Source organism: Solanum dulcamara, chromosome 11, assembly GCF_947179165.1.
Source record: "Solanum dulcamara chromosome 11, daSolDulc1.2, whole genome shotgun sequence".
Classification (NCBI taxonomy): domain Eukaryota; kingdom Viridiplantae; phylum Streptophyta; class Magnoliopsida; order Solanales; family Solanaceae; genus Solanum; species Solanum dulcamara.
This window is the reverse complement of record NC_077247.1, coordinates 43,119,847-43,145,130: the sequence shown is the minus strand read 5'-3', so window position 1 is coordinate 43,145,130 and position 25,284 is coordinate 43,119,847. Positions and strand designations below refer to the sequence as shown.

Sequence of the window (25,284 nt, the reverse complement as noted above, 5' to 3'; positions counted from 1 at the left end):
TTAATACCTTATGTTGGAATGCAAGGAGTATTGATACTCAGGGTTCACTAGATAGACTTCAAAAACTCAAAGACTATCACAAAATATCTATGATGGCAATTCTTGAACCATTCTCAAACCAATCACACCTCAATTCACATAAAATTCAGCTTAATATGGACAGTGCTATTCATAATTCCAACAACAAAATTTGGCTCTTCTGGAATAAAGATGTAGCATGCTCCATTATAGATCAGGATGAGCAGCAGATTACCTGTGAGATCAAACATGTTACATGGCATATTACCTATCTCACAACCTTTGTTTATGCTAAATGTAAAGATCATTTGAGAAGAGATCTTTGGGATAAATTACTGCTATATTCCAGTGTAGGCAAACCATGGTGTACAATAGGGGATTTTAATGTAATCACTGGCATTGAAGAGAAGCTGGGGGGCATACCCTACAACATGAACAAAAGTTTTGAATTCATAAGTACTATTGAAACTTGTGGACTCATAGACTTAGGTTTTCATGGTGCAAAGTATACATGGTGTAACAACAGAGATAATGATGCCAGGATTTGGAAGAGACTAGATAGAGCTATGGTAAATGATAAGTGGTTAGACATGATGCCCATGACTACTATTACTCATTTAGCTTCCACTGGATCAGACCATTGCCCTTTATTCATGGAGTGTGCAGAGAGACAGAACAATGCCCCTAAGTATTTTAAGTTTCTACACTGCTGGGTTGATAATGATAGCTTCCTTGATGTAGTGAAAACGTGCTGGGGAAAACCTGCCGCAGGAAATCCTATGAGAAGATTTCAGGAAAAAATGAAAAGAGTGCGAAGCACTCTGAGTAAGTGGTCAAGACAAGAATATGGTGATATTTTCTCTTCCATCACTGATTTTGAGACAAAAGTTAGAGAGGCTGAGGATGCAATAATCAGTGATAACTCCGAAGATAATAGAACCAAGTTGAACTTGATCAATGCCAAATACATCAGGTATCTAAAGATAGAACAATCCATCCTCAAACAAAAAACTCAACTCCAATGGTTTAAGGAAGGGGATGCCAACTCCAATTACTTCCATGCTATCATTAGAGGGAGAAGGAGAAGACTGTATATTCACAAAATTGAGGATGATCAGGGTAATAGTATTCAGGGAAATGAGGAAATTGCCAAGGCTGCATGTCATTACTTTGAAAAGATATTTACTACAGACAACAAGAAAATCAATGAAGATTTCCTTAAGTACATACCTAGAAAGGTCAGTGACAATCAAAACCACATGTTGCAAAGGGTACCTACTAAAGAGGAGTTACAGAAAGTGATTTTCTCTATGAATGGTACTTCTGCTGCAGGTCCTGATGGGATGAGTGGCAAGTTTTTCCAGGTATGCTGGGACATTATCAGTGAGGACCTTTTGGAGCTGATTCTGTTTTTCTTTAATGGCCATGACATCCCAAAATACGTCTCCCATGCATGTCTGGTTCTACTCCCAAAAGTTGAACATCCTAATAGACTATCTGAATTCAGACCTATATCTCTCAGCAATTTTAGTAGCAAAATAATCTCCAAACTCCTTAGTAGCAGACTGGCTCCCATCCTTCCACATCTTATTTCTGATAATCAGTCTGGATTTGTCCAAGGAAGGAGCATATCTGAGAACATTATGCTGGCTCAAGAAATTATGCATAACATAAACAAACCCAAAATTGGAGATAATGTGGTTATTAAACTTGACATGGCCAAGGCTTATGATAGAGTCTCATGGTCCTTTATCTGTCTTGTCATGAGAAAGATGGGATTTGGGGAAACCTTCATAGACATGGTATGGAGAATAATGTCTAACAATTGGTACTCTGTCATCATAAATGGCAGCATGCATGGTTTTTTCCACTCAACAAGAGGTCTCAAACAGGGAGACCCACTCTCTCCTGCTCTCTTTGTTCTTGGTGCAGAAGTACTGACCAGAATGTTAAACAACCTTCATCAGCACTATCTATACACTGGTTTTCAAATGGAGAAAAGGGGTCCTCAAATTAACCACTTGAGTTTTACAGATGACATTATTATTTTCACCTCAACTTCCAAGTATTCCCTTCAACTCATCATGAAGACTCTTCAGATGTATGAAGGCATTTCTGGGCAGTTTATTAATAAGGACAAAAGCCAAATCTTAATCCCTACCAATACCCCTGATGATATAATGGATAGAGTAGTGACCATCACTGGTTATAAATGCACTCATGGGCCTATGACATACTTGGGATGTCCATTGTATATAGGAAGACAAAGGGTCATATATTTCACTGGTATAGTTTCAAAAGTGATTGCTAAAATTCAAGGGTGGCAGACAAAGATGCTAAGCTATGGGGGGAGAGCCACTTTGATCAAATCAGTGCTTCAATCACTTCCTATACATCTGTTATCTGCCATAACCCCTACCAGAACCACTTTGAAACAAATAAAATGCCTTATTGCTGACTTCTTCTGGGGTTGGGATAAGGAGAAAAGGAAGTACCATTGGGCCTCTTGGGAAACCCTTAGCTTACCATATGAGGAGGGAGGTATTGGTGTAAAAAACTTGGAAGATATATGTCTGGCAATGCAATACAAACATTGGTGGTTGTTCAGAACTAAGAGATCTTTATGGGGGGATTTCTTGAGAGCTAAATACTGCCAAAGAGCTCACCCTGTCACAAAAAAGTGGCACACAGGTCAATCTCTCATGTGGAAGAACATGATGAAGAACAAAGGTGACATAGAACCTCACATTAAGTGGACCTTATGTTCAGGGAACTGCAGTTTCTGGTGGGATGATTGGCTGGGTATTGGCCCTCTAGCCAATCACTATGAATATATTCCAAGATTCAACAACTCCACTGTCTCCATGTTCTTGACAAATGGAAAATGGAATGAAGAGAAAATCAGGCAACAGGCCCCTCAACACATGATACACACAATTCTCAGTACTAAAATCATGTACCAACAAAACACATTAGATCAAGCTCAATGGAAGCTGCAATCACATGGAAATTTCACTTGTAAATCAGCTTGGAAAAATGTGAGAAAGAAAAAAAATAAGACATTGATAGATAGGATGACATGGCATACTAACATCCCTTTCAAGGCTTCATTCTTGCTTTGGAGAGCATTGAGACACAAACTGCCAACCAATGATAAACTGATTTCTTTTGGGAGAGAAACTGCAGAGTGCTCATGCTGCTACAGGCCTGGTTTGGACAACATAGATCACATATTTGTCTCTGGAAGCTTTGCTAAACACATCTGGACATATTTCTCCAACTGGGGGGGAATCAGGCAGGACCACAACTCCATTAGAGATATCTTGATGAGATGGTGGACCTACAAACCAAACAATGCTGTACATAAACTCATGTTGTAAGCCCTCTCTATATTTATTTGCTGGAATGTCTGGAAGAACAGGTGTGCAAGTAAATATGGAGGAAAGAAATCTAGTACTACTAGGGTAAAGTTCAATATAATCAAAGAAATATACATGCTTATTACCACAGTTTTTCCATATATCCAATGGCCACCAGCTTGGAAAGATCTAATTATTTGGATAGAAAACTGTAAGCATGACATAAAAGTAACCCAGGTTAAATGGCTCAAACCCCCCCTAACATAGTTAAACTTAACACTGATGGGAGTGCCATAGGCAACCCAGGAAAGATAGGAGCAGGAGGCATAGTAAGGGATCATAAGGGTAATTTGATATATGCTTTTGCCTCTTCTTTGGGAGTTGGAACAAATAATCAAGCGGAAGTGCAGGCAACCAGTTTTGGCATTAATTGGTGCATTCAACATGGTTATAATAGAGTAATATTGGAAGTAGATTCGGAACTTGTGATCAAGTGGCTGAATCTGGACATCAAACCACCCTGGAACATTCAAAACTACGTTAATGAACTCCAACAACTGGTCCAACTGCTAGAATACTTCCAATGCAAACATGTTTTTCGGGAAGCAAATTTTCCAGCTGATACATTATCTAAGTACAGCCATACCCTTGATAATACACAACACTTCTACAACCTTCAACAACTTCCACAAGAAACCAAGGGCTACATAAAGCTAGACAAGATAGGAATGGCAAGCTTTAGGAGAAGAAGATTAAAAAGGATAAAACAAACTTCTTGAACATGTTTATCTCTAATTTTCCCAACTTGGCTACGATTGGTGTTGCTGCAACTTTCCTTGGACCTACTTGGTACGACATGTCTAAAAAGAGCAAAGATGAAAAGAATTTCCCCAACCCATGTGAGATAGAAGGTTCGTATACTTGTTCTTGAATAGGACTAGTGTAGGCTACTTTCTTGTATTCTCATGGAAGGGGAGAGTCTCCCTCATTTATGCTTTCTTAGTTGATTTGTACCGAGAGGAGTCCTCTCACAGGTTTAATGCTTTCTAGTTATAGTTAGTCTCTTTTTGTATCGGGGATGAGTTAGCCGACCTTAATAGGTTAGCCGACTTATGAACCACCATAGGATCGGAGGTAAGGTTTATGTCCCCCTCCTTGTATTTTATTTTGATTATTTATGTTAAGGCTTGGGGGTGCTGCTCAACCCCTGACTGTGCACGAGAGGTGAGAGCCTCGTGTAGGGTCTGTTCCCCCCCCCCAAAAAAAAAGAAAAAGAATAGGGAAGGATAACGAGACTATGTACTAGCCTTCTACCCGAATGTGGGTCCTCCACACCCTCCTATCTACGGTCTTGTGCTCCATAAGCTGTAACTGCGCCATGTCCTATCTAATCACCTCTCCCCAATACTTCTTCGGCCTACCCCTACCTCTTCTGTACCGATCCATGGCCAACCTCTCACACCTCCGCATCGGGGCACCTGTGTCTCTCCTCTTCACATGTCCAAACCATCTCAGTCGCATTTTCTGCATTTTGTCTTCCATCGAGGCCACTCTCGCTTTATCCCGAATAGCCTCATTTCTAATCCTGTCACTTCTGGTGTGCCCACGCATCCATCTATATATTCTCATCTCGACAACTTTCATCTTTTGAACGTGAGAGGTCTTAACTGGCTAGCACTCTACCCCGTACAACTGTGACACCCCAGAATTTTTTTCACAAAGACTCAAACATTTCTTCACGTGTGGGTAGACTCGGACCGGAGGACTTGTAATTCTACGCATGAGTTAGGATTAATTCCTAAGTATTTGAAGTGTGTTAGATGTGTTTAGGGGTCATAAGGGATCTCTAACACCAAGTCGAGTCCAAAGAACTCCAATCGATTAAGTTTTCGGACGAGTTAGTATAAGGGTCAACTTCAAATGACCATATATCCTAGTATATAAAGATATGGGTGTCCCACGACCTACCAAATTAAAAGTCTTTGAGTCTTCTTTCCAACGCCACCAATATTGCAATTTTTGGAGTTCGAAAACAAAAGTTATGGTCATTTTACTACAGACTAGTACTGTAGGAATTTCAAGCCTGGGCGAAATTTGGGCTTGGCGCTCCAGTAGCGCCCCACGCCACTATAGCGCCAGAAAACAGCCTCAGTAGTTTGGGGCTTGGCGCGACGCGCCACTAGTAGATGTGCAGGGTTTTAAGCCTATTTTGGCTTGGCGCTGCAGTGGCGCGACGCGCCACTATAGCGCCAGCAAGACTTTTGCCCAAATTTCCAGATTTTTGGAAGAGGGGCAACTTGGACTTTTTCCAAATTATATATACACCATCCTTGAGCATTTTGGACCATTATTTTCAGCTTCTCTCTCTCTCTCTAAAAAGCCCTAGAAATTTTCCCTCTCTTCTTCTTTTTCTTCTCCAAATCCTTCTCCAACAAAGGGTGCCTTCAAGAGTTTCAAGGATTCAAGTCTCCCATTGAAGACCCAACAACTAGGTATCTTCAAAGTCTTCACAAGGTATGTAAGGCTAACCTAAAATATGGATTTAGTTCTTCCATATGCCCATAGATGTGTTGGATAGGAGTTGTGAAAGAGTTGAACCTTCTAAGAAGGTTTTCTTGAAAGTTTTCCTAAACTATAGAATATTTTTAAGTACTATTATTTGATTGATGTTTTTAATGACTTGAGTTACTAAATAGTTATCTTTTATATTATTGATTTCAAATGTACCTTTGTATATAGATTTATAGATGTTGACGATATTCTTGAGTTGAGTTTTGTTGAGAGTATGGATTCATGTTTCATTCACATGAACCCAAGATGAGATTTCTTTGGTCATAATTTGTCTTGAGTTGAGATGGATGGTTTTGTGTATATGCGTATTGATTGGATAGTTAAGAATGTCCTTTTGCTTCTATAAATTGAACATAGGACTAAAATAAGAATTTTGGAGTAGATGTTTGACGATTGATGTGATGATGATATTTGATAATGATGTGATGATGATGTTTGATGATGATGATAAGGTGATGATGATGTTTGATAATGATGTGAATAATGGTATTTGACGATGTTGTCTGATGAAGTGGATTGGAGTCTAATGTGATTTTGTGGTATGCGATGTGCATAAATTGAGTTGATTGGAGTCTTACGAATATTTTGAAAATAAATAATCTTTTGAGAAAGAGTTTTAAATAAATATTTTGTGAATATTTTTGCATAAATTACTTACACACTATTTTGAGTTTTAAAGGATTATTATTTTCATCTACGATTTAAAAAGAGTTTAAGCATGATTTGAGTTTGAGAAGTCATTTTAAATATTTTTGAACATGAGTATTTGGAGTATAAATGAGTTGAGCATTATTTTCTTTTAAAATGTAAATTTTGAGATTTAGATAGATTTTTAAAGAGAAGAGTTTGATGATTGGAGATGAGTCGATTTGAAAGAGGGTCCAATGAGGCCAGATTTGATTGAGTTTTGAAGAGAGTCCAATGAGACTAAATGAGTTGATTTGAAAGAGTCCGATGAGGCTAAATGAGTATTTTAAATATTTTACTCACCTAATAGCTATGCGTGTATTGAGTCTTGGGAGGAGTATTGAGCACCGAATTGGGTAAGAGTATAGTCCATACTCGAATCCCATAAACTACGCCGCCAACGTAGGAAGGGATTGTACCGTGTCGAATGTTTCCCTATTTTATTGTCCTGAAATGATAGGACTTGATTGATTGATGGATCCATGATTGGTTTGAACTGTTCATACCTTGGCAAGTATGAGCGGATGGAGCAACGACGTGACTCATTGTGCATCACCTATATATAGGTGGTGGGATTATTGTCGGTTAGAGAAACTCCCAAATTGAGTGGTTTGTGCATGATATGATTGGTTTGATTGAGATTGGTTGATGATTGAGTTGGATTGAAAAACATTACATAATTTAATTTGCATATTTATTGAGTTGAGTCCTTTGAATTGATTGTTGAGTTGATTTTATATAATCGGATTAGGTGATGTGCGATGAATTGGATTATATGATATGTGATTGGATAGTGTACGATAAAAGGGTATATGATTGGATTGGATTGGATTATATATGACCGGATTGAACCGATTGTATACGATTGGATTGAATCGGAGGATATACGATTTGATTGAACTATATTGTGTATGATTGGATTGGATGGTATGATGTGTGATTGGTCTTTGTCTACAAATGTATTCTTACTTTAGACTTATGACTCCTTATTTGAGTTTCTCTTATCTTTCGGATTTGAGATATTTGGACCGATGATATTCTTCCTTGAGGTATGTTTCATTCTGCCATATTACATACTCGTACATTCCATGTACTGACGTCTATTTGGACCTGCATTGTTTCATGATGCAGAGACAAGTTTAAGAAATCGCCAATAGGAGCATCATTGGAGATCTATTCGCACTCAACGTATTGGTGAGTCCTTCTCTACATTCGGAGGACACCGCTTATAACATTCTTGCATCGAGTTAGCCTTTTTCATTTTGGTTTGAGGTAGCCATGAACATGTCATTGGCACCAAATAGATAGTAGTGATAGAGGCTTCATAGACTAGATAGTGATGGGTCGATTGAGTATTTTCCGTTCTTGAATTATTTTTGTCGAACTATTTTAAATGACAAAGATCGGAGTTTGATTTGTTGGCTCATGGCCTTTCTTTCTTGAGTTAGATCGTTGATTTGGATTGCTCGCCAAATTATTTCTTTATTTTTAAATCTTCCGTTGATTGAATGAATGAACGGATGTGTGATTATGCTATGTGGTTTGCTTGGGATCCAAAAATAGTTTCTGAGTGCCGGTTACGTCTAGGGTACCCTCCCAGGGTGTGACAACAATATAGCCGGTTTAACCACCACTTTGTAGAACTTTCTCTTAAGTTGTGGTGGCACCTTCTTGTCACATAGGACTCCGGAAGCGAGCCTCCATTTGTGACATCATCGTCAATCTCCCCACTGCCTTGCATGATAGATCCAAGATACTTGAAACTATTTCTCTTTTGGATGACCTGAGCACCAAGCCTAACTTCCACGCCAACCTCCTGAAGTGTCTCACTGAACTTGCACTCTAAGTACTTTGTCTTGGTCCTACTCAACGTAAACCCTTTAGACTCCAAGGTATGTCTCCAATCCTCCAGCTTAGTGTTAACACTGCTACGAGTCTCATCGATCAAGACTATGCCATCCGCAAAAAGCATACACCATGGCAACTCACCTTGAATTTGTCGCATCAATTCATCCATCGCCAAGGCAAATAAAAATGGACTAAGAGTTGATCCTTGATGCAACCCTATCACAACTGGAAAGTGCTCTGAGTCCCCTTCTACTGTCCTTACCCTAGTTTTGGCATCCTCATACATTTCCTTGATCAACCTAATGTACGCCACATATACACCTTTAGCCTCCAAATATCTCCATAGTATCTCTCGTTGAACTTTATCGTAAGACTTTTCTAGGTCGATGAATACCATATGCAAGTCCCTCTTCCTTTCCCTATACTGCTCCAACAATCTCCTTATAAGATGGATGGCTTCTGTAGTTGAGCGTCCTGGCATAAATTTGAACTGGTTTTCCAAAATAGACACGCTTCTCCTCACCCTCATCTCCACCACTCTTTCTCACACTTTCATAGTATGGCTTAGAAGCTTGATACCTCTATAGTTGTTGCAGCTCTGGATATCCTCCTTGTTTTTATATAGAGGAATCATTATGCTCGACCTCCATTCTTCGGGCATTATTGTCATCTCAAAGATGACATTAAATAATCTAGTTAACCACTCCAAACCTACCGAGATCTCACTCTTCCAAAATTCTCTAGGGATCTCATCGGGTCCGATCGCCCTTCCGCAACGCATCCTACGCACATCACCCTTAACCTCTTCGACAGTAATACTTCTGCAACACTTAAAATCATGATGCGTCGCTGTAAATTCCAAATCTCCCAACACAATCTCTCTGTCCCCCTCTTCATTCAAGAGTTTATGAAAGTATGACTATCATCTCTGTTTAATGAGAGTCTCATCTACCAATACTTTTCCATGCTCGTCCTTAATGCACTTCACTTGATCCATATTGCGTGCCCTCCTCTCCCGCGCCCTGGCTAGCTTGAACAATTTTCTATCCCCACCTTTCTCTTCTAGTTCAGCATAAAGGCGCTCAAACGCTGCCGTTTTTACCGTCGAAACCGTCGACTTTGCCTCCTTCCTCATTATCGTATAAAGTTCTTTATTCGTTCACTTCTCCACCTTCTTTGTGCTTTTTATCAACTTTGCGTACGCCATTTTCTTTGCTTACACCTTCCCTTGAACTTTTCTATTATAACCCGTATTTTGCACATTAGGGCATTTCGGGATAACGGTAATAAGTCAAGGGCAAGGCTATGTTTGATCTTATTGGATACAAAATTCTTATGACTAAATTGGAATTTCAACTTGGAAATATTAGAAAAAGTAAGGGGCAAAAATTGGAATTTCTCATAGAGGATGTTATATCTCATATTTTATACGGTTGGATGTTTTAAGATAGCCATGGTAAAGTTAAGGGAATGAACATCTTCCAAAATTTATTTAATATACAAGTTGGATATGAATATTATTTATGATCATTAATAGTGTGGAAATATTGGAAAAGGCAAAGGGCAAAAAGAAAAATTCGTAAAGTGGCCTATGGTAATATTGTGGAAGGCTAGGGGTAAAATGAGAATTTCACAAAGTCTTCAAGAAAACTCATGTGGGCCCCACATGCCACATGGCAGCCCATGATTGGAGAAAAGGGGTGTGTTGGACCAATGAAACCTTGACATGTGTCGCTACATAGATCTTGACATTTGTCACCACTTAGGGCTTGACACGTGTCACCACTTGGAGGATGTCATGTGTCACCCCTAAAGTAGTATATATATATATATGAGTCTTATGACTCATTAATTTCCACACTCATCTAGAGTGTTCAAGAGCATGGAAACCGAAATTACAAGAAAAAAAAAGAAGAGAAGAGAAGAGAAATTAAGGTAGAAAGAAGGAAAGAGCTACGGTTTTGGGAGGAGAAAAAGGTAAGTTCTCCAATTCCGTTCCAAGAATTAATTATATGAGTTATACCATGATGTTATGAAGATGTTAGTAATGAAATTTTAGGATTTGAGTCAGCCCAAAACGTTACCAAATAGCCAATAAGTTTCAGCTGCGCTAAAGGAAATTCCAAGGCAAGTTTTGGCGAGTTTTGGTGAATTTCGGGAAAGGTAAAGTTTTCTATTTTGAATTAGACTTTATGATGATGTTATGAAGTATATTACATGTCTTAAAATATGCTGAAAGCGGAAAAAAATGTATAAGGATGTTTGACGTTGGAAACAAACTAAATGGAAGTCGTAGTAGTTAAATCGAAGTCGCGTAGTGTGTTGTTGTTGTGATGATGCAGTTTGGTGGTGGTTTAATTGCGTGTTGCAAGGCTGTAAAGTACTCAAAAATGGATGTGGGTGCTGCTGGTTTCAGCCACACAACCCTCCGTTTGGTATGACTACATATTTTACGAAATAAAGTTTAAAAACTCTATTTTGGTACCGTAGTTTGGAATGAGTTGTATAGAGCTTGTATTGTGTAAAGTTGAAGTGATTTACTTGTATACATGTTGCTGGCTGTTGTTGTTGGTATGGTTGTTGACATGGTGGCCGAGTTGAAAACTCAGGGATGTTCAAGTTACAGGGGAGATACTGCCCGATTTTCGGTAGATTCGGAGCTAGTAATAAACTAGTCGAGAGACATAGATAAGGAAATGATTCCTATGGTTACTTGGGTGTAGAGTTGGAAATTGGAAAGTGAAATTTTATTAACCTTAGTATTAATTTCATGTTAAATAGGTTCAAGAGACGACGAGGCGAGCATAGTTAAGAGTAATCCGTAAGAGGTACGTAAAGCGAACCTTTCTTTCTTTTGGCATGTTTTTGACATAAGTATGTAAAGCATATTCTTTTGATTTTCATGTTTTGACATAAATATGTAAAGCTAATCTTTGTTTTGGTATGGTATTTATGAAACAAAAATATGACTTTTATATAATTTCAAAGAGGTTCCTATTCCTAGAGCCATTAGGATAGCCAATTCCTTGATTTCCAAAAGGTATTTTATTATGCTTCGATACGTCTATATGATTCCAGAAGATTTATTCTGATATAATCCAGGGTAACTTTCGAAAGGTACTTGACATGAGTCTCGTCTCGATTTTTAAATGATAGCTCATTCTGATTATTCCATTGAGTCTTAAATATGATTTAAATTGCATATAGTTTCTCACTACTCCACTCGTGGATGCCTCAATGCTTCCTTCACTGAGCCTGGGCCAGAATATGTTATCTGCATACTTCTCTGCATTGTTCGCCGTATCCCGACGTGAGGGGGCAGGTATGACATGTACATGGGGTGGTAAATATTATGCCACGGAGTTATGTTGTGCCATGTACATATATGTTTGTGATATGATATGATATGATATGATTTGATATGGCCATCTGATATGATATGATTTGTTACGGAGATATTTCCTACTCTGGTGTTATGCTGTGCCGTGGCGCCGATAATGGGAGGGCGACCACACTTTATTCACCGAGTCCCATAATGGGGCCGGATATGGCATATGTTTTTCTGCATACATTATCTGAGGTTTTGATCAACATTTGATATCTCCGAACATTTTGCTCAGTTTTGTACATTCTATTGCGGTAATGACTTTACTTATTACAACCCATTATATGTGGTTTGATAAGTATTTGATATTTCTGGATATTTTGCTCATTTTTGCACTTTTTGCTCTAGAAATAACTTTACTGATTTCAGTCCATGCTTTACATACTCAGTACATTTTCCGTATTGACCCCCTTTCTTCGGGGGCTGCGTTACATGCCCGTAGGTACAGATGATTGGTTTGCTGATCCGCTCGCTTAGGATATCCACCATGTTGGTCGACAGTGCTCCTTTGTTCGGAGTCCTATTTTGGTACTGACACTTTCTTTTGTATATATATATATGTTGTTCAGGATACGGCGGGGCCCTGTCCCGTCATATGACTAGGATATCATTCTGTAGAGGTCAGTAGACATGAGATGTGGGTTTTGTATATATGTTTTGGGTTTTGTTTTGTGTTTTGTGATGGCCTATCGGCCTCGTGCATTATATCTGTTTAGAGATCCCTTCTAATCATTACCTATGTTTATTTGATTAATGTACTAAGTAGGGCTAAGGGTACGTATGGGTGCCCAACTCGGGCACCAGTCATGGCCTACGGAGTTGGGTCGTGACAGAAGTGGTATCAGAGCGGTTCTTCCTCGGAATGTCTACAGACCGTGTCTAGTAGAGTCTTATTTATCGGTGTGTTGCGCGCCACATCTATAAACAGGAGGCTACAGGGCATTTAAGATGTTACCTTTCTTTCATATCAAAGATCGTGCGATAGAGCCCATCCATAGGACATGAAATTCCTTTTTCTAACATTTGATTTCAGCTAAGGAACGATATCGATAGAGGAATGCGATGGATGATATTGGGAGCTACTTAGTATACAGGTAAGTAAAGGTATGAAAGCAATATGTTGAGTAAGGTGTTGATCTTGAAATATAAAGTTGAAAATTTAAAGGAAAGTAGATAGGAAAGTGCAATAAATGCAGTTTGAGGTAGACACATGAGGTAAGTCCATTATTTTCATACGGTTATTGATATTGAAAGCTCTGTGTGACTGTGATATAAAAAAATGTATATGTTGGCCCTGTGAGGCATTGCTGCTATCTTCTGCGTGCAGGTTTTGAGATAGTACAAAATACAGAAGAAACTATTCCCAATTATTTTTTTGAGAATGGAACAAAAGCAAGGAAGAGACTGAGACATACGTTTAGAAGATGTCTTGGAAGTTGATACCAATAGGGTAAAATTTATAACGTTGGACTAAAACTGAAAGAGGTTCCCTCTATGTTTTCGGTAAAAAGAGTACCATTTTTACTTGGAGAGTCATAATTCGAAAGAGAATTTCGGTTGGAAGGAAAAGTGTCCAGCGATAAAGTTTCATTCTTGTTGGAAAGTACAAAACCCTCAGCTGTTATTTGAGGACTAGAAAAAAATTGTTCACGACTCAAGACAATGTGAGTCAAGTATTAGGAAGTACTCTGATGCTTAGTGGATATTAGTTCCTCTCTGGTGGAGGTTGGGAAAATGTTGTATGGGGACATCTTATCAGTTACTAGTTGACTAATTGGAGGTGTAACCTGTGAATGGAAAAACATAAATTTGTAGGCGATTCAAGGTCACGTGTTTCATGTGGTGGAAAAATGCTGGGGTGATTCATTAGGGCCTGCGATACGGAGGGATGATTTAGACAAATGTTGAATACGTTTGCCTCACCAACTAGAATTAACCTGTAGCAAGAATTGTGAGGAAGGTGAAGAAGTGTTATACGAGTAGGGTATACTGTGAATATACGAGAATCGTTATGGAAATAAGTAAAGCTTAGTAAGAAAGCAACTACAAGATATGGTCGTGAGTAAGATTAGGAGTTAGTATCGGGTACACGATAAGGATAAAAGCTCATGAGGCAGAAAAGGGTATTATGTATATGTACCTCCATATTGGAAAATAGTGGAATACCTAGAGGAGAAAGAACAGAAATTACAAAACAACTGAGGCATTAGGAAATTATTACAGGAACAAGTAGTATCCATTGGGAAAAACTGTGATAACAAAATGTGAAACATGTGTCATGAGAGTATAAGTGCCCCGAATGGAGAATCGGACACTGCCATAAGCACTAGTGACGTACTGATTGGGATGAATTGAATGTAGCTTCGACTAAACTACTACATTAGTTATATGACTCGAGTACCAGTACTTGGACTAGATTGTGTACTATTCATCGAGAATACTAAGCAACCCATGGTTGTACTAAGGTTTCTTATAGAGGCAACCTAAAGTATAAATGTTCTAATAGAAGGTGTAGACATGGTGCGGTATGTTAAATATATTAAAACAGAATCATTTGCGCATGAATAGTTGAAAATGAACAGAGGATGACATGGGTACACCCTAAAGGGGGAAGTGGACAAGAGAAATACAAGCGTAAGAGAAAATCAACTAATACTATCATATGTAAATGGGAACGCTTAAACTCCAAACGAGATCCCATAACAGACGGATGGATCTCGAGGTAATAATAAATAGATAGAAGCTGCGGTATATGAAACAGTATGAAGAATCATTGGTAGAGACCTTAAAGGATGGTGCAATCACTACCCTCTGGAGTCTGGTAGTACAGGACGAAAGATAAACATGCGCGAAAGTGAAAAGTAAAATTGAGGATCAAAAAAAGGGTAAAACAGTAATTGTAAAAGAAGGATGTTTTACGAAAGTGTCTCAGAATCTGTAAGACCTCGACTCGCTCCCTATATTGTAATAAAGGTCAAGCGAAGAAATGGACGCTATTATATCAGCATTAGTATACCTAATTCCATCAAGTTACGAAGTAAAGCGTGCTCATATGGAAGCAATTTTAGGATGGGTGACCTCCCTGGGAAGTATGCAAGAATTTTATATAATTAGACGTAAGAGACAAATGAGAAGTTAGAGTAACCTAAGGGAAAATTAGAGTTTATGGAATGGCTGGAAACCTTAAGAGGCCGCGTAAGACGAGGTAGACTACGCTGGTGAAGAGACAACAAGTGCGTCACAGCTCTAGAACAACGATATGCTTGAATATCATTTGAAGCTATTTTGTAGTCTAGTTGATAGTGAATATATACATACATATATATATATATATATATATGAATGTGTAGGATGTCCCACGTACGATTATATCGGTGGACATGTGAGTTCCAACAACTGGTGTCACAGTAAGAAAGGTATTAATCACGCTAGGGTATCAAAGATCGAGCGACAATAAGAATAAAAGGTACAACTGTTGCAACGTACTCTACTATTATTTGACTATAGGTTAAATTGGAGATTTTAGTAGAGCGATATTTGGGAAATAAAGAGGGTAAGTAGATAGAAAACAAAGAGATCAAACTATTAGAAGGAGGTGAAAAGTAAGGAAACCTCAATAAGTGAAACTCCCGAGAGAAATCACCAGCAAGGCGCGAGACCATATTATATTAGGCCAAAGAGGGATCACAATATTCTCAAGTACCAAAAAAGAAAACCCATAATGGAGAATGAGGAATCGTGTAAGACCTAGTAGTTCGAGTATATTTTCAATTCTCAGGAGAACCAGTGATGGAATGGGCAGTTAATACAGCATCGCCGAGAGGGAAGTTTATTTCCTACCTTAAGGCGAGAAAAATGATCAGAAAAGGTTGTGTTTATCACCTGGTTCGCATACAGTATTTGGAAGCGGAAGCGCCAACCCTTCAGTCAGTTCCCGTAGTTAATGAATTCTCATATATATACCCAGACGAGCTTCCAAGCCTTCCTCCCGAACGGGAGATAGACTTTACCGTAGATGTGCTGCTAGATACCCATATGATATATATTCCTCCATACAGAATGACATCTACAGAATTAAAAGAGCTGAAGGAGCAGTTAAAAGACTTACTGGAAAAAGGCTTTACCAGACCGAGTACTTCACCTTGGGGAGCCCCAGTATTATTTGTGTAAAAGAAAGATGGGTCGCTGCAGATGTGTATTGATTACAGGCAACTGAATAAGGTAACCATTAAGAATAAACACCCCCTTCCCAGGATTGATGATTTATTTGATCAGTTGGAGGGTGCTAAGTGGTTTTCAAAAATAGACTTGCGATCGGGTTATCATCAAGTGCGGGTAAGAGAATCAGATAAACCAAAGACAACATTCTGGACCCAGTATGGCCATTACGAGTTTAGAGTGATGTCTTTTGGCTTGACAAATGCTCCAGCGGTATTCATGGACCTGATAAATCGGGTATTTAGACCATTCTTGGATATGTTCATGATTATATTTATTGATGATATTCTGATTTATTCTTGGTCAGAAGCAGAGCATGCAAATCATTTGAGAGCGGTACTTGTAGTACTCTGACACCAGAAATTGTATGCTAAATTTTCCAAATGTGAATTTTGGTTGACTTCTATGGCACTTCTGGGATATATTGTTGGGGCTGATGGTATTCGGGTAGATACACTGAAGATCGAGGCCGTAAAGAACTGGCCTAGGCCGACGACACCTACAGAGGTACGCAGCTTCTTGGGATTAACAGGTTATTACAGAAGATTTGTAGAGAAATTTGCTTCAATTTCAGCACCCCTGACAAGATTAACTCAGAAAGAAGTCAAATTCAATTGGACTCATGCCTGTCAACGAACCTTTAAGTTATTGAAAGAGAATTTGACTACAAATCCAGTTCTAACTCTTCCAGAGGTACCATATGGGTATGTTATTTATTGTGATGCTTCGGGTGTGGGAATAGGTTGTGTCTTGATGCAGCACGGCCAAGTTATAGCGTATGCTTCCCGGCAGCTTAAAAATATGAAAGAAGGGATAGGTAATGGGCATACTTAAAAGGACAACAATAAGAGGAACCCTCCTGAAGTATGAAGACACCGTATGAGGTTAGTTGAACATTCGAGGACGAATGTTCAAAAGGGGGGAAGATTGTTATAACCCGTATTTTGCACATTAGGGCATTTCGGGATAACGGTAATAAGTCAAGGGCAAGGCTATGTTTGATCTTGTTGGATACAAAATTCTTATGACTAAATTGGAATTTCAACTTGGAAATGTTAGAAAAAGTAAGGGGCAAAAATTGGAATTTTTCATGGAGGATATTATATCCCGTATTTTATACGGTTGGATGTTTTAAGGTAGCCATGGTAAAGTTAAGGGAATGAACATCTTCCAAAATTTATTTAATATACAAGTTGGATATGAATATTATTTATGATCATTAATAGTGTGGAAATATTGGAAAAGGCAAAGGGCAAAAAGAAAAATTCGCAAAGTGGCCTATGGTAATATTGTGGAAGGCTAGGGGTAAAATGAGAATTTCACAAAGTCTTCAAGAAGACTCATGTGGGCCCCACATGCCACATGACAGCCCATGATTGGAGAAAAGGGGTGTGTTGGACCAATGAAACCTTGACATGTGTCGCCACTTAGATCTTGACATTTGTCACCACTTAGGGCTTGACACGTGTCACCACTTGGAGGATGTCATGTGTCACCCCTAAAGTAGTATATATATATATATATATATGAGTCTTATGACTCATTAATTTCCACACTTATCTAGAGTGTTCAAGAGCATGGAAACCGAAATTACAAGAAAAAAAAAAGAAGAGAAGAGAAGAGAAATTAAGGTAGAAAGAAGGAAAGAGCTACGGTTTTGGGAGGAGAAAAAGGTAAGTTCTCCAATTCCGTTCCAAGAATTAATTATATGAGTTATACCATGATGTTATGAAGATGTTAGTAATGAAATTTTAGGATTTGAGTCAGCCCAAAACGTTACCAAACAGCCAATAAGTTTCAGCTGCGCTAAAGGAAATTCCGAGGCAAGTTTTGGCGAGTTTTGGTGAATTTCGGGAAAGGTAAAGTTTTCTGTTTTGAACTGGACTTTATGATGATGTTATGAAGTATATTACATGTCTTAAAATATGCTGAAAGTGAAAAAAAATGTATAAGGATGTTTGACGTTGGAAACAAACTAAATGGAAGTCGTAGTAGTTAAATCGAAGTCGCGTAGTGTGTTGTTGTTGTGATGATGAAGTTTGGTGGTGGTTTAATTGCGTGTTGCAGGGCTGTAAAGTACTCAAAAATAGATGTGGGTGCTGCTGGTTTCAGCCACACAACCCTCCGTTTGGTATGACTACATATTTTACGAAATAAAGTTTAAAAACTCTATTTTGGTACCGTAGTTTGGAATGAGTTGTATAGAGCTTGTATTGTGTAAAGTTGAAGTGATTTACTTGTATACATGTTGCTGGATGTTGTTGTTGGTATGGTTGTTGACATGGTGTCCGAGTTGAAAACTCGGGGATGTTCAAGTTACAGGGAAGATGCTGCCCGATTTTTGGTAGATTCGGAGCTAGTAATAAACTAGTCGAGAGACATAGATAAGGAAATGATTCCTATGGTTACTTGGGTGTAGAGTTGGAAATTGGAAAGTGAAATTTTATTAACCTTAGTATTAATTTCATGTTAAATAGGTTCAAGAGACGACGAGGCGAGCATAGTTAAGAGTAATCCGTAAGAGGTACGTAAAGCGAACCTTTCTTTCTTTTGGCATGTTTTTGACATAAGTATGTAAAGCATATTCTTTTGATTTTCATGTTTTGACATAAATATGTAAAGCTAATCTTTGTTTTGGTATGGTATTTATGAAACAAAAATATGACTTTTATATAATTTCAAAGAGGTTCCTATTCCTAGAGCCATTAGGATAGCCAATTCCTTGATTTCCAAAAGGTATTTTATTATGCTTCGATACGTCTATATGATTCCAGAAGATTTATTCTGATATAATCCAGGGTAACTTTCGAAAGGTACTTGACATGAGTCTCGTCTCGATTTTTAAATGATAGCTCATTCTGATTATTCCATTGAGTCTTAAATATGATTTAAATTGCATATAGTTTCTCACTACTCCACTCGTGGATGCCTCAATGCTTCCTTCACTGAGCCTGGGCCAGAATATGTTATCGTGCATACTTCTCTGCATTGTTCGCCGTATCCCGACGTGAGGGGGCAGGTATGACATGTACATGGGGTGGTAAATGTTATGCCACGGAGTTATGATGTGCCATGTACATATATGTTTGTGATATGATATGATATGATATGATTTGATATGGCCATCTGATATGATATGATTTGTTACGGAGATATTTCCTACTCTGGTGTTATGCTGTGCCGTGGCGTCGATGATGGGAGGGCGACCACACTTTGTTCACCGAGTCCCATAATGGGGCCGGATATGGCATATGTTTTTCTGCATACATTATCTGAGGTTTTGATCAGCATTTGATATCTCCGGACATTTTGCTCAGTTTTGTACATTCTATTGCGGTAATGACTTTACTTATTACAACCCATTATATGTGGTTTGATAAGCATTTGATATTTCTGAATATTTTGCTCATTTTTGCACTTTCTGCTCTAGAAATAACTTTACTGATTTCAGTCCATGCTTTACATACTCAGTACATTTTCCGTACTGACCCCCTTTCTTCGGGGGCTGCGTTACATGCCCGTAGGTACAGATGATTGGTTTGCTGATCCGCTCGCTTAGGATATCCACCATGTTGGTCGACAGTGCTCCTTTGTTCGGAGTCCTATTTTGGTACTGACACTTTCTTTTGTATATATATATATGTTGTTCAGGGTACGGCGGGGCCCTGTCCCGTCATATGACTAGGATATCATTCTGTAGAGGTCTGTAGACATGAGATTTGGGTTTTGTATATATGTTTTGGGTTTTGTTTTATGTTTCATGATGGCCTATCAGCCTCGTGCATTATATCTGTTTAGAGATCCCTTCTAATCATTACCTTTGTTTATTTGATTAATGTACTAAGTGGGGCTAAGGGTACGTATGGGTGCCCAACTCAGGCACCAGTCATGGCCTACAGAGTTGGGTCGTGACATTTTCCATTCCACCACCAGTCCCCTCGGTGCCGACTAGGACTACCTGTCGAGACTCTCAACACTTCCCTTGCTACGATCCTAATACAACTAGCCGTCCTATCCCATATACTGGTCGCATCCCCACTACTATCCCAGGCCCCCATGTCCTTCAATTTCTCTCCTATCTCCAAGGCTCTAGTCATGGTCAAACTCCCTCATCTGATCCTAGGTTGATCATTCCCGACCTTCTTTTTCCTCGTCATCCTAATCCCTAAATCCATTACCTAAGAGCTTATGTCGGGTTGTAAGGTTGTCTATCGGAATGACCTTACAGTCTTTGCACAGACCTTTATCATCCTTCCTCAAGAGTAAAAAGTCTATTTGAGTCTTAGCCACCGAACTACAGAAGGTTACCAAGTGGTCCTCCTTCTTTGGGAAACTCGAGTTGGCTATCACCAATCCAAAAGCTCTTGCGAATTCCAAAAGTGAAACTCCTCCTCCATTTCTGTCCCTGAAGCTAAAGCCTTCATGCACATCATCATATCCTCTCGAACTAGACCCGATGTGTCCATTAAAATCCCCTCCCAGAACAACTTCTCAGTAGGTGGTATGTTTCCCACTAACTCATCCAAATCCTCCCAAAAACGCCTCTTCTCCTCCTCTCCTAGGCCCGCTTGCGGCGCATAAGCACTAATAATGTTCAAAGTGATCCCTTCAATGACCACCTTAATCGAAATTATCCTATTAGTGATTCTCCTAACCTCCACCACCTGGTCCCGTAGATCACTGTCTACTAAAATGCCTACCCCATTCTTATACTTTGATCTACTAGAGAATCAAAACTTATACCCGTCTACCTCCTTAGCTTTAGAACTTACCCATTTGGTCTCTTGGACACAATCTATATTAATTTTTCTCTTTTTAAGAATCTTAGCTAGCTCTATGGACTTTTCCGTTAACGTGCCAATGTTCCAAGAACCTACTCTCATTCTAGATTTTCCTTTAACCCACTTACCCTCGTCTCCGTCCTCGTTCTTGAGTGAGAACATGACCCTAGTCTACCATCACAATCCAAAGCCACGAAAACACGTATGATCTAATAAATTATTTACAAATCTAAAGTTAGCAAAATGCAACGACAAGTGTATGAAAAAAAATATATGAATATATGAAACCGGAGGTACCAACTCCAATTGAAATGAACCTGATTTCTCGACGAAAAATACTGTTTACGTCAGAAGCCGAAAAACCACTGAACAACGCCGGAAATCAATAGATCTAGGCCAGGTCTCAAGAGCGTCGCTGTCTCCGGCGTCCTTCAACAAAAGGAGAAGCAAAGAGGGACGACTGAGACAGATCTGATAGCGAATTTTTGAGGAACCACACTGAAATTGGTTTGATCGGATTCTTGTTTCAAGCTTTCTGACTGGAGATCTCGCCGGAGGATCACTGGTATATCCCGGAAAGAATGTTACAGAGCCTCAAACTGAATAGCAAATACCCAGATAGCCAAATCACATCAAAATGGAGAGAAACACCCCCCCCCCCCCAGAAAATTCAGCCAAGTTCAGAAACTGAAACAAGGCAACACATTGCCACCTACTAATTTTCTATCCTAATACATGTCCTACACACCCTCTTATCTAAGGCCATGTCCACGATAAACTGAAACTGCATCATGCCCTGCCTAATCACCTCCATCCAACAATTTTTTTTCCTAAAACCATCCTTTTAAATATCTTTTGACGAAACTCAGACGACAATTTAGAACCAACTTAACTGACATAATTTTGTGTTTTTGACTTTGCGATCCATACGATTTTTCATTTATGAAAGTTGTGACCATAGTGTCAATTATTAATTTGTATTTGATTCGTATGAGTAAGCATTATTGAAAAGGATGAGAATGAAAGATAAAAGACAGTGGACCAAAACAACAAGATGTCAAATAAGGCACATGAACATTAACATCAGTGGAGGAGAAGAGTTTCACATTCTTTCTTTTATTTTGACACCTCATATTTAATTGGTTGCTCCTTCTTTTTTTCCTTCACTTGTACATTGCTCTCAAAATGGGCCAAACCACAACTTTGGTTTCTACTAACTTTGATCTTTTGTTGAATGAACAATTGATCAATTTACACGACCTATGTCCTTATATCCTTTCAATCTATGTATTCATTGTTTTTACTACCATTGGTTCAATATTACTCCCTCCATTTTATATTAGTTGAATTTTTTAGAGATTTTTCATTGTTCAAAATAATTGAATTGTTCAATATTTAAGATAGATGTTTGAAACTTTTTCCATATTTGCCCTTTCATTTATTAAGTTTTATATTTTCTAGGAGATAAATCACACTACTTGAAAAATTATATTTATGATTTTACAAAGGGCAACAGTGGAAAGTATAGTTCAAATTTTGTCTTTGAATATTTTTCTTAATATGTGCATTACCTTAGAAATTCAACTAATATGGAATAGAGGAAGTATTCACTACTAAAAAATTACTATTTTCCCGCTGAAATATTTTTAGTGGCTATTCTCACGGATAATTTAATTAAATTAATAAGAAAATAAAAAACACTAATATTTTCATACAGGAAAAATAAGAAATTTCTCAATATTTCACTTCATGCATTTTTTCAGTGAGCTGGTTCGATAGAAAATCACGAGTGGAACAATCATGTTCGATCTATAAAACAAATTTCTCACTGATTTGCGGCAGGAAAAATCTTTGTTTCTAATAGTGTTTTTTATCATAAAGTGTTTATATATACATTATAGAAAAAATAAATATCTCATAGCATTAATCGTTAGAGCAATTGTCGAATTGATAAAATAAAGTATATCTACTCTTGTCACAAAAACTAAGCATAGGTTATTTCCCACCTTATTTCATGACAAGTTATTTTCCAGCATAATCTAAAATGACATCTTGACTTTTCAGATATATAATATAATACACAACTAAGCACTAACAAAAGCAGTCATTTTCATCACAATTGAAGTTCTTAGTAAAATATCTTCAAATGACAACAAATAACACTCCTAGTATTATCTTAATCTTAATATAAAAGACTTCAAGATTAGATGGTTCAAGGTAAAAGGTTTACATAGTCTATGCTTCATCTATCTCCTAGAACTTATCATTTTTTATTTGCTTTATATTTTCCTTTTAATTTCATGAAATAAATAATTTCCCCTCCTCATCCACCTACCATATACACCGTGCCACCAAAGCTTATAGTGTAATGATATTGATATTCCTCCATTTTAATATAAGTATTATTTTAGCAAAAATCACGTTCATTTAAAAGTTAATAAATACAATATGTGGTTTACTTAATTCCTTTATTTAATAAAATGTCTCTTAAAAATTGAACACTACTAAAAAGATGGAGTATAAGGATATTGTAGAAAGAACATACTAATTTTTAACTTGAATTTCTAATGTGACACTTATTTTGAGATAATTTATTATTATTTTTATCATTAAGATAACACTTATTTTGGACTGAAGGGAGTAAAATATTACTATTCTCTCTGTCACATTTTACGTGACACACTTTCCTTTTTAGTCCGTCCCAAATAGAATGCCACTTTACTATAAATAAAATAATTTAACTGAAAATTTTTGTTTTACACTTAATAAAATGATTTTCAATCTCACAAATATCTATGTATAATTTTAGACCACAAATTTTAAAAGTTCTTTTTTTCTTAAATAATATGCCAACTCAAATGGTGCCCCATAAAATGAGCCGGAGCCTAGAGGGAGTATTATATTTACATAAAACATATGAGTTTGATTCTCATTGTTTTTTATTCTTCCCATTCCCCTTTCCACGGTGAAAAATATATATTCCCTTCATCTATTTTTACTTGTCCACTATACTAAAAAAAAATATTCAATATACTTGTTTAATTCATGAAACCAAGAGATAATTTTAACTTTGTTTCTAATTTACCCTTATCATTAATTAATAGTTACTACCTCCATCCCATATTAAATGGGCACTTCTAATTTTACACTGTAAGTAAAAAATCATTAATACATTGGAAGACTTTACCATTTTACCCTTCGTTTATATCAATGTCATATATATAGAATATAGAAATAGCTAGTATTGACAATTGTTTACATTCAAAAGGCCATATTAATTGTAGGGGTAAAATAAATAAAAAATTAATTAATTCTATCTTGATTTAGTAAATGATCAAGTAATATGAGACAAACATTGTTAGTAAGATGACCATTTAATATGGAACGGAGGTAGTATTTCTCTATCACATTTTTCAAGACATTATATATATTATGTTTAAAGGGTGACATACTCCCTCTGTCCCATATTAAATGAGAATCTTACTAACTCTTTGTACATTGTATATTTTGTACAACTTTTGGCAAGCTATATTATATAGTCACTGTATATTTTCTATGATTTTGAATATTTCTTATGCAAATAAAACAAGACTATGTTTATTGTAAACTAATTAATTTATTGTATATATTTGAATTTGTCCTTAAGACAGTCCAGCCTACTTTGGCCTAAAAAAAGGAAAAAAGAACCACAATCCAACCTAAAATTTTATCAGCGATTTTGACTTGATTATCTCCACCTAAAAGAATGTCCGGAAGCTTATAAAAGTGACTCATACATACCCTTGTTACAAACTTAATATTATATGTTATAAAATGTTTCGTAATATTATTTTTTAATGTTTACATAATGTCAAGTGAAGCTGATGATAGTAGATACTTATTTAATAGTTTTTCAAGGCACGAAATTATATTGATTATTATATAGAATAAAGGGTTGAACTTGTTTCTGAAATGGAACAAATTTACTCTCCAATTAAACATTTCTTATATAATAAGTGAGGAAACAATTTGACCCTTCTTCGTAGGTATCTCTCCCCCACCACCATATTTTAATTTTAAGTAAACTATAAATATATATACCACAAAGAGGATGCGTGTTTTACGCAAAGAGGTGGTGAAACGTGCAATATGAAGAAGAAAAACAAATATAAGCCACTACTCCTAATTAATACAAATGTTTCCATTCCGCGGTGGAAAATTCAACAAGAAAAGAGAAAAATAATGCAAGCCATATATTTCAAACATCCATTCGAAACATACTCCTATATATATACTTGTAACCTCTCTATCATTTCAAACTTAACCCAGAGAAGACCATCATCTCCAATAGACAAAAGTGACAACAAAAAACAAAAGTGAATATAGAAAAGAAAAAAAAATGGCTAATAGAAATGAGGTCGCTTTCTCATTGGTCTCT

The 25,284-nt window shown here is 37.4% G+C and overlaps 1 long non-coding RNA gene across 1 annotated transcript; it reads left to right on the top strand.

The window, feature by feature from the left end:
• Positions 1-17,644: 17,644 nt before the first annotated feature.
• LOC129873924 (uncharacterized) lies at positions 17,645-19,847 on the top strand. Its single transcript, XR_008762812.1, has 3 exons — positions 17,645-17,759; positions 17,842-17,945; positions 18,564-19,847. It is a non-coding gene; the product is annotated as an uncharacterized LOC129873924 (long non-coding RNA).
• The last annotated feature ends 5,437 nt before the right edge of the window (positions 19,848-25,284 follow it).